Genomic DNA, 10,874 nt, shown 5'->3' with positions numbered 1-10,874 from the left:
GATATAATATTCGGTGCTACTAATGAAAATATGTGTCAAGTTTTTGCTAAGACTATGCAGGAAGAATTTGAGATGAGCATGATGGGTGAACTTACATTCTTTCTCGGATTGCAAATTAAGCAAGCAAAAAGTAGAACATTCATCAATCAATCAAAATATATTAAGGAATTACTGAAAAAGTTTGGGATGGAAAATGCTAAGGAAATTGGAACACCAATAAGCCCATCAACTAAACTTGATAAAGATGAATCCGGTAAGTCAGTTGACTCGAAGATATATCGAGGTATGATTGGTAGCTTATTATATTTAACAGCCAGTAGACCAGATATTATGTTTAGTTTGTGCTTATGTGCACGCTTTCAATCATCTCCAAAAGAATCACATTTAATTACAGTTAAGCGCATTCTTAGATATCTTAGTGGTACAATTAACCTAGGGTTATGGTACCCTAAGCACACATCTTTCGATCTAATCAGCTACACAGATGCAGATTATGCTGGCTGTAAAATAGATCGAAAAAGCACTAGTGGAGCATGTCATTTCTTAGGTCATGCATTAGTTTCCTGGTTCAGTAAAAAACAAAATTCTGTTGCACTATCTACTGCTGAGGCAGAATATGTTGCTGCGGGTAGTTGTTGTGCTCAAGTTCTCTACATGAAGCAACAACTTGAAGATTTTAAACTCAAGTATAATCACATTCCAATCAAATGTGATAATACAAGTGCTATAAATCTTTCAAAGAACCCAATACAACATTCTAGAACTAAGCATATTGAAATAAGATATCATTTTCTTCGAGATCGTGTGCAGAAAGGCGATATAGTACTAGAATTCACAAACACACACGATCAGTTAGCAGATATTTTTACAAAGCCTTTACTAGAAGATAGATTATGTATGATCAGAAGAGAAATAGGTATGATGCATGCTATGAATATCTCTTAAAAGATAGACTAGAGTCAATAAAAATAGAGATAGATTTTTTAAATACTTTTACATAAACTTGAGATTCTTAACCTCATGTTTGAGACGCTCATTCTCTTCATACAATATCATGTCATTCTTATCCATGGGAATCGGCAAGCGGAATGAAGAATCTAATAAAGATTTCAACTGTTTATTCTTCTGCCGAATGATTCATTCCCTTGTGTGAGACTCTTGAACAATTCGTTGAAGTACAACAATTTGTTCTTTGAGCTTTTCAACTTTATGATTTTTGGCTTGTAGCCGCTGAGAAAAAGCAACAATAGAGGAAGAGTAGCGAGTCTCAAGACTCACCAAGTCATAAATAGCATCAGAATCTGACTTATTAGTCAGATTATTATTTTCTTGCTGCAACATGGCACCAATGGCAACTGCAGAAAGGACATGAGGTTGAGATGTAGAATGCCTCATGGATGGATCTAGAGAAATGTTAGAAGAATGAGCCATTGAGAAAAGAATAGAAGGCTTAAAACGAGAATGCTGAAGGAATGTAGATGAGTTATAGAGATAAGATGAAAACTTGATGCGGATTGAATGAACTTCAGGACTGATTTTATAGAGATAGCATAAAGAATAAGACAAACTATTTTCTCTTCAAATCTTATTTAGTCAAAAGAAATACAAGATATGCTGGACACACATTGTCAAAAGTTTTCTTACTAAGCCAGCGAGATTAACAGTAGATTGTCCCTATTTTTCTAGTAAACGATGAACCTCTGCTGTTATCTGCCGATGTTGACCTTGTATCTGAACCCTTTCTCGTTCCAGCTCCTCTATTCGTGGTTGCAGATCATGAGCATACCAATCTGCAAATTTTTTCAACTCTTGGTTTTCTTGCTTTAGCCTTTTATTCTCACTATCCTTATTAGCAAGCTTCTGTCGTAACTCAAATATTTGCATGTTAAGATGATCAATCTCACTCACCCTCGCCATTAACCTCCGAGACATGATCGTAACAGAGGCAGCATATTGACTACTGAGCATTCTTGATTCTGCAATAATCTCATAATCAGCCTTACTAGAAAAACGGTTCACTGCTCCTATCATGGTATCGACGGCCTCAGGAGAGAAGATTGATGATTGATGCGTCAAGGGTTCCTGATTCAAGTCTGGAACATTAGTGGAAGAGAATTGCTCAGCCATTCTATCGTTGTGGAAAAACAGAACTCAGGTCAAGAAGCGATTATTTTTTTGGCATCCGATAGATGAAAATGATCATTTTTTTATAGAAACTCGGAACCTTCAATCCCGTTTGTCAACAACATCAAGCGATTGTTTAATCTTCAGCCGTATTAAATTCATAGAGTTAGGCCTCGAGGCTTTGCAGCACTTGTAGGGTCACAGACGGCTCCATTTTTCAACTATCTATAGTGTCTACTAACGCGCCGTTTTCTTCAGTCTATTTACTTATTGCGGATCCTTTTTAATGATGCCAAAAGGGGGAGAAGTGTTAAACTAGAACATTAACACTGTTTAAATTGCTAAACTTGTTATATATGCTTGGAATTATATTTATACTTTTGCTTGAAAAACTAACGCACATTCTCAGGGGGAGCTTAAGTATTAATACAGGTTTCAGGTTCTATCAAGTATTTGTCATCATCAAAAAGGGGGAGATTGTTGAACCCAAGATTTTAATTTTTGTGTAATTATATATTTACACATGGATTTTGATGATAACAAATGAATTCAAAGAATAAAGAAGTCTCAAGCTCAAGTTGTCTACACAATGGAGTCAAGCACATCAAGGAAACAAGCATGAGCAAGAAGGGAACAAGTTCACATTAAAATTATAGAGTAATGTTGTAAATCTCTTCAAAATTCAAAATTATGATTAATGCTCAAAATTAATTTTTTTATCATAAAGCATTAAAATACATTTTCCACATGTGCATGAATATTTTTGAAAATTAAATTTGAAAATTTTGAAAGATGATTGATTGTCATCTTTTGCATGTGCATGCCTTGATTAAAGGGTTGAACTTTGAAAATATTAAAGATGATTGATTGTCATCTTTTGCATGTTCATGTCTTGATTAAAGGGTTGAACTTTGAAAATATTAAAGATGATTGATTGTCATCTTTCACATGTGCATGTTTTATTTGAATATTTTCAAAAGTGATTGATGTTTTTTTAGACTTATACAAAAAGTAAAAGATTAGGTTTGAATTTTTTGAAAATGAAAGTGTGCTCATTTTGTCATATGCCAAAAGTAAAAGATTATGTTTGATTTTTTTGAAAAAGTGAATGATGTTGTCTTTGACAATTGAAAAAGAAGAACCTTTTATTTGAATTATTTGAAAAAGTGAATAATGTTGTCTTTGACAATTGAAAAAGAAGAACCTTTTATTTGAATTTTTTGAAAAAGTGAATGATGTTGTCTTTGACATGTGAATCTTTTTAAATTTGAATATGAAGTCTCATATGCCTATAAATAGATCATTTGAGAGTTTCACATTCACAACACCAAGAGCATACAACATTCATTCAAAGCTTTCATTCTCTCTTCTCTAAGCATTGAGCCTTAATCCTTGTTCATTTTGAGAGATATAGTTTGCGCTGTATTGTTCTTATTTCACTCATTGAGGAGTGTTTTCTGATAACCTACCCACTATTAGCTCTTGTATCAGAAAAAGGGTGTGTATAATCCTTGTGTGTGTAGAAAGTATTCTACACGGGGAATAGTTGAATCACCACGTGTAAGGTGATTGCAAGTGTAGAGGGTGTTCTACACGGATCCTTTGTAGCGGTATTGTTCAAATGTGTAATAGGTTTCTATCTCCACCTGAAGGAGGTTGAATAGTGAATTTGGGAATCCTCAAGGGGTAGCTTGAGGCGAGGACGTAGGCAGTGGGGCCGAACCTCGTTAACATACTGAGTTTGCTTCTCTCTTATCCTTACTCTTTATATTTATTGTTATTTCATATTTTGTTTATATTTTATATTATATATTTGATTTATAATTGTTATTTTTTTTAATACAACTCAATTCACCCCCCCTCTTGTGTTAGTCATTTGGGCAACACAATCAATATGCCAAATCAGATCGAAGAAACTAAAACTATATATTAGAGAAGATTAAACTAAAATTTGGAAAATAAATACTTAAAAAGAAAATATATAAGTTGCACAAAAACGTATAGTCTCCTCTAAAACTCTCTCGCTAAGAGGGAATAGGTGGAGTGTAAGTCTTGGTGCTCGTGGAGTGGCTAAGGTAGTTACTTCCCCTTGATCAAAACCTGAAGATTAAGGCGGGAAGAAATGGAGGATTTGGAGATGCAGTGGGATCAATTTAGTCTTACGGAGGAGGAGAATTCGGTTATTGAGATAGGCTCTGTTGATCCAAGTGAAGTTACTAAGAAAGGAGAGCTGTGTGTAGTGTGCAAGTTATGGTCTGATCGGCGAGTGGGGAAGGATATTGTACATGCTACAATGGCCAAGATTGGGAGATTTGATAGCTCTTTCATGTTCCAAGAGGTTAGTACAAATCTGTTTGTAATTACCTTTGTATGTAAGGAGGATAAGAACCGAGTGTTAGAAGGAAGACCTTGGTTGTTTGGTAATTGTCTGCTAGTTCTTAAGCCTCTTGATGGATTCATCCATCCGATGAAAATGAATTTTGATAGTGAGTGTTTCTGGATTCAGATGCATAATCTGCCTTTTGTTTGTATGAAAAGTGAGATTGGGAAGAAAATTGGGGAGTCGATAGGGAGGGTTCAAGAGGTTGATGTAAGGGAGGGTGGATCTGAATGGGGTGGTGTTCTAAGAGTGAAGGTAGAGTTGAATCTGAAGAAGCCAGTTGCTCGTGGTAGAACTGTGGATGTTTTAGGGAAAAAGCACTTGATCTCTCTAAAATATGAAAAACTACCTAGAATTTGCTTTGATTGTGGTATGATTGTCCATGGGGGGAAAGGTTGTTCTAGCTCAAATGGTAGTGGATCAGGGAAACAGTATGGTACTTGGCTTCGAGCTAATTATTCTATGGGGAAGAGGAGTGGTATTCCAATTGATGGAAGGGAGGAGCATGATGAGAGGAAGGGGAAAATTTGTGATGACAATTCAGGGAAGGTGGATGGATTAGATGCTCAAATTGATCCTGTACAAGCTGAAGGATCTATGGAATCGAATAGTAGTGGTGGGATGGATGGTCTGAATGTGAGTGGTGTGAAAGAAGTCAATGATAGTAGTCCTGAGGTGCCATCTGTTATTCCTGGAAAATGTGGTTCTTGTTCTGCCAGTCAGGTGCTTGAGGAAATGCCTGAAATTACTACCACTGAATGTATGAGTGATCCTAAGCAGATTTGTACAAGGAGAAGTATGCTGAATGCAGGGGAATCAAAGAAGAAACAATCAGTGATGAAGGTCAGTAGTCAGTTGACAGAGTTAAAACAAAATGAGACTAAAAGGAATGAGGGTGAGGGAGTGGTTAGTAGAGCGAAGTGGAAAAGAAGGGCAAGGCATACAGGCTGTTCAGATGTAACCGTGATCCTTGGTAAACGCAATTTGCAGTTAGTTGATGAGGCTGATACTACAAATGAAAATCCTGTGAGAAAAGGAAGGGTGAATGATAGTTATGAGGAAATGGATTCTAAAGTTTTGGTGGTGGCTGTTGTACAGCCCCGCCAATCATTATGAAAATTTTAAGTTGGAATTGCCGAGGGCTTGGGAACCCTCGGACAATTCAAGACCTCTACCTTTTTGGTGAAGGATAAGAAGCCCACAATAGTCTTTCTCATGGAGACTAAACTATTAGCAAAGAAGTTTGATGCTGTTAAAAAGAAGTTGGGATGTGTTGGCTGTTTTGTAGTGGATGCTAGAGGAAATAGTGGAGGATTGGCTCTCTTATGGAATCAAGAGGTTAATCTTGAGGTGCTGAATTTTACTCAACACCATATTAGTGTCTTGGTGATGCATGATGATGGTGCAAGGAAATGGATGTTGACTGGATTTTATGGCCATCCAGAGGTCTCTAAAAGAAGTGCAGTTTGGAGTCTATTATCAAGCCTGAAACCTGCAAAGGAGCAAGGGTGGTGTGTGATTGGTAATTTTAATGAAATAGTCACACAATCTGAGAAGGTGGGGGGGAGGGAGAGGCCTGAAGGGCAGATGGAAGGATTCAGACAATGCCTAGAGAACTGCAATCTCTTTGACCTAGGATGGAAGGCTATGATGTATACCTGGTCAAATCAACACACAGATGACACTTTCACCAAAGAACAGCTTGATAGGGCTGTTGCTAATCCTTCATGGTTGGAGATCTTTAAAGAAAGGGTGGTGGAGACATTGATTGCTAGGCAATCGGATCATAAACCCATTCTACTCACCTTGCTTGAAAACCAACCTTGTATAAGGAATAGAAAGAGGCTGTTCAGGTTTGAGGCAAAATGGAGTTTAGATGAGGAAGGTGGAAGGGTTGTGGAAGATGCATGGGAAAGAACCTTGGAAACAAAAAACTTACTGATCAAGGTTCAAAGGAAGTTGAAAGCATGTAGTGGAGACCTTCTTAGGTGGAATTCTCAAAAAGCTAGTGATGGAGAAAAGGAGATATTAAGGCTGTCTGAGAGGTTGAAAATGGAGCAAGCAAATGAGAGTTCTCACAATGTTTCTGTTGTGAGAAAATTGCAAAAGGAGTTGGGTCTTCTCCTTGAAAAGGAGGATTTAAAATGGAAACAAAGGGCCAAAAGAACCTGGTATAAGCTTGGTGACAAAAATACCAAGTTCTTTCATGAATGTGCCAATCAGAGGAGGAAAAGAAATCGCATCAGTGAGGTTATAGATGATCAAGGAAGATGTGTGAAAGATCAGAAGGGAATTGAAGAGGTGTTTTTCCAGTACTATAGCAATCTGTTCTGTTCTTCCAACCCTTCAACAGATGATATAGCTACTGGTTTGTGGGGAATAGAGAGCAAGGTTTCTGGTTTAATGAATGAAGAATTGCAGAAGGATTTCACCATGCTAGAAGTTGAGGCAGCACTCAAAGATATGAGACCTTTGAAATCTACTGGACCAGATGGCTTTGGAGCATGCTTCTATCAGAATTACTGGAGTACTGTTGGAGAGGAGGTATGTCAAACTAATAATGTAGCTCATATACTAGCCAAATTGGCTCTTGATTGTAGTGATGAAAATGTATGGATTGAGGAGGGTCCTCCACAGATAAAAAATTCTGTGTTGAAGGAAAAATATTGTAATGATTGATTGATTGTTAATGAAATATGTAGGGGCCTCTTGGCTCTTACTTGTTCTTCTAAAATATATATATATATATATATATATATATATATAGAGAGAGAGAGAGAGAGAGAGAGAGAGAGAGAGAGAGAGAGAGAGAAACTCATAAACTAAAATTAGAAAATACCAAAAATTAAAAACAAATTCTCAAAAAATAAAAATAAACAAATAAAATAAAATAAAAACAAGAGAACTAAAATGAATAGAATTATAAAAACAATTAAAAGGCACTTTAGATTTGAAACTTAATAAAATTGAATTTAAAAACAAAAAAAAATTATAAAAAAAAAATTTAAACATAGAAAACCGTAGATAAAGTGAAACTTAAAAAAATAAAATGAAGAAGCTAGCAATCGGCCGTGACCCCCGTGGTCATACCTTTGGTACCAATGGTGGCCCTCGGACAAGGCGCTACCTTTGGAGTCGCTACATCGAGCCATCAAGATATCGGTGATCTGAGTATATTGGAGGTTCCCTCGCGCAAACTGACCATGTTGCGGTGGCCGATTTGGCCACCGTCATGTACTTGGCCATGCATGCGGTGTTTTAAAGATATAATAATATATATATATAAAAATATAAAACTCAAGTTAAATCATTTAAGTTTAACTCCTTTTTCTATTTTTCTTTGGAGGATCACTATGGCTTTACTTTCAGTGCAGTGTCTCAAAAAACTCCAGAGCAAGTGCCTCAATAAACATAGAAGAGAGAAACGATTAGAACTTGGAATTAGATCTACATTAATAGATGCAAACATTCTATAAAACTTTAAAATATACATAAAAAGTTGAAAAAAATCTCACACTTGGGAAGATCAGTTGGTGTTGTTGTTTGGTTTGGGTTTCGTTTAATTACACAGTTTAGATGTGTTGAACCCAATGTTTCCAATTTTGTGTAATTATATATCTACACATAAATTTTGATGATAACAAATGAATTCAAAGAATAAAGAAGTCTCAAGTTCAAGTTGTCTATACAATAGAGTCAAGCACATTAAGAAAACAAGTATAAGCAAGAAGGGAACAAATTCATATTAAAGTTATAGAGTAATATTGTAAATATCTTCAAAATTTGAAATTAGGATTAATGCTCAAAATTAATATTTTATCATAAAGCATTAAAATACATTTTCCACATGTGCATAAATATTTTGAAAATTAAATTTGAAATTTTTGAAAAATGATTGATTGTCATCTTTCACATGTGCATACCTTGATTAAAGGGTTGGACTTTAAAATTATTAAAGATGATTGATTGTCATCTTTTATATATGCATGTTTTATTTGAATATTTTCAAAAGTGATTGAAGCTTTTTTTGACTTATGCAAAATGTAGATAATTTTGTTTGAAAAATTTGAAAAGTAAAGTGTGCTCTTTTTGTCATATGCAAAAAGTAAAAGATTAGATTTGATTTTTTTGAAAAGTAAAGTGTGCTCCTTTTGTCATATGAAAAAGTAAAAGATTAGGTTTGAATTTTTTGAAAAGTAAAGTGTGCTCCTTTTGTCATATACTAAAAGTAAAAGATTATGTTTGAAATTTTTGAAAAAAAATGAATGATGTTGTCTTTGACAATTGAAAAATAAGAACCTTTTATTTGAATTTTTTAAAAAAGTGAATGATGTTGTCTTTGACATGTAAATCTTTTTAAATTTGAATACGAAGACTCATATGCCTATAAATAGATCATTTGAGAGCTTCACATTCACAACACCAAGAGCATATAACATTCATTCAAAACTTTTTTTATTTCTTCTCTAAGCATTAAGTCTTAATCATTGTTCATTTTGAGAGATATATTTTGTACTATATTGTTCTTATTTCAATCATTGAAGAGTGTTTTCTGATAACCTACCCAATATCAGCTCTTGTATCAGTAAAAGAGTGTGTATAACCCCTGTGCGTGTAGAAAGTGGTCTACACAGGGAATAGTTGAATTACCACGTGTAAGGTGATTGCAAGTGGGTGTTCTACACAGAGGGTGTTCTACACGAATCCTTTGTAGCGGTGTTGTTCAAAAGTGTAATAGGTTTCTATCTTCACCTGAACGAGGTTGAATAGTGAATTTGGAGATTTTCAAGGGGTAGCTTGAGGCGAGGACGTAGGCAGTGGGGCCGAGCCTTGTTAACATACTGAGTTTGCTTCTCTCTTACCCTTACTCTTTATATTTATTACTATTTCGTATTTTGTTTATATTTTATATTGTATATTTGATTTATAATTGTTATTTTTTTTAATACAACTCAATTCACCTCCTCTTGTGTTAGTCATCTGGGTAACAAGATGAGATGAGATTAGATGTTTTATTAAAAGTTGAATAAAATATTATTATAATATAATTTTTTAATATTAGTTTTGTTTTGAGACTTGAAAGATATTGAATTGTTTATTATATTTTGTGAAAATTTAAAAAAACTATAATGATTATATGAGATGAGATATTTTAGTTTAATTTCTACTTATTCATTTGTTTATTTTGTACTATTGAGTTTATAACGCTTTTTGAAGTGTATTTACAATTTCAAACATGCTATAGTTATTTTTAGGAAGGATGAGATTTTTTGTATTATTATTTAAGTGTACGAATATTAATAATAAGGGATGGTATATTTACAAATTTTCATAAAAAAAATAAATTATAACTTCTTAATATTTTCAAAATATAATATTTCGTTATTTTTATTTTACTTAGACAAGTGTCAGAATGTTAATGTTTCTCATTTTTAATATTTCTTATAATGTCATTGGAAAATTCAAATGATTAATAATTTTTTAACATGTCATTTTTGTGTCTTAATCATAGTAAATAAAAAGTTTATGAAAATTTCTGAAGTAAACTAAGATAATCTGATTTTGAGATCTGTTATATATAGTCATTTTTGAATATTTCTTACGCATTTCATTTATGTGATTGACCAAATTAATAATTTTATATTAAAAAAATGATGTAGGCAATCACATTAATAGAATATATAAAAGATTACATAAAAGTAATTACATATAAATTTTTTTACGATAAATTAGTAGTAGATAAATAGTCCAAGTGCAAGTCAATTTAAAACACATGCATGTTTATACAAGCAAATTCCAATTTAGTCGCGATGTGGTTTGAATTTAGACGTGAGATGAAATGATTTTAGATGAGTTAAATAATATATTGTTATTATTATTTTAAAATTTGGAATATTTTTTTACTTAATAATTAGAAAAGTAATATTTTAGTGACATTGTAATTTTTTTTAAAAAAATATTTAAGAATATAAAAAAATAAATGAAAAAAATAAAAAAAAAATTTTATGCCTTCTCGGATCGAGCTCGTTCTACCTCCACAGTAGATGTAGCGCTGCCCGAGAATCCAAGTTATCGTTTTCCATCAAAATATTATCTTCTTCATTAATAATTATGATTAATTTAGCATAAAAATTAACTTGCAGGGAAAAAATTATGATGATTAAAAGGATGTTTAGATAATAAAATGAGATGAGATAGTTTTAAATAAAAATTAAATAAAATATTATTAGAATATTATTTTTTAATATTATTATTATTTTAAAATTTAATTTTTTTAATAAATATATATAAATTTAAAAAATTTATAATAATGAAATAAAATTAACTAAGAATGTTTCTCCATTCAAAAGTAATGTTTAAACATAAGGAA

Source organism: Carya illinoinensis, chromosome 6 (assembly GCF_018687715.1).
Source record: "Carya illinoinensis cultivar Pawnee chromosome 6, C.illinoinensisPawnee_v1, whole genome shotgun sequence".
In the NCBI taxonomy this organism is placed as follows: Eukaryota; Viridiplantae; Streptophyta; class Magnoliopsida; order Fagales; family Juglandaceae; genus Carya; species Carya illinoinensis.
The sequence above is the reverse complement of the archived record's forward strand: the minus strand, read 5'-3'. Positions refer to the sequence as shown.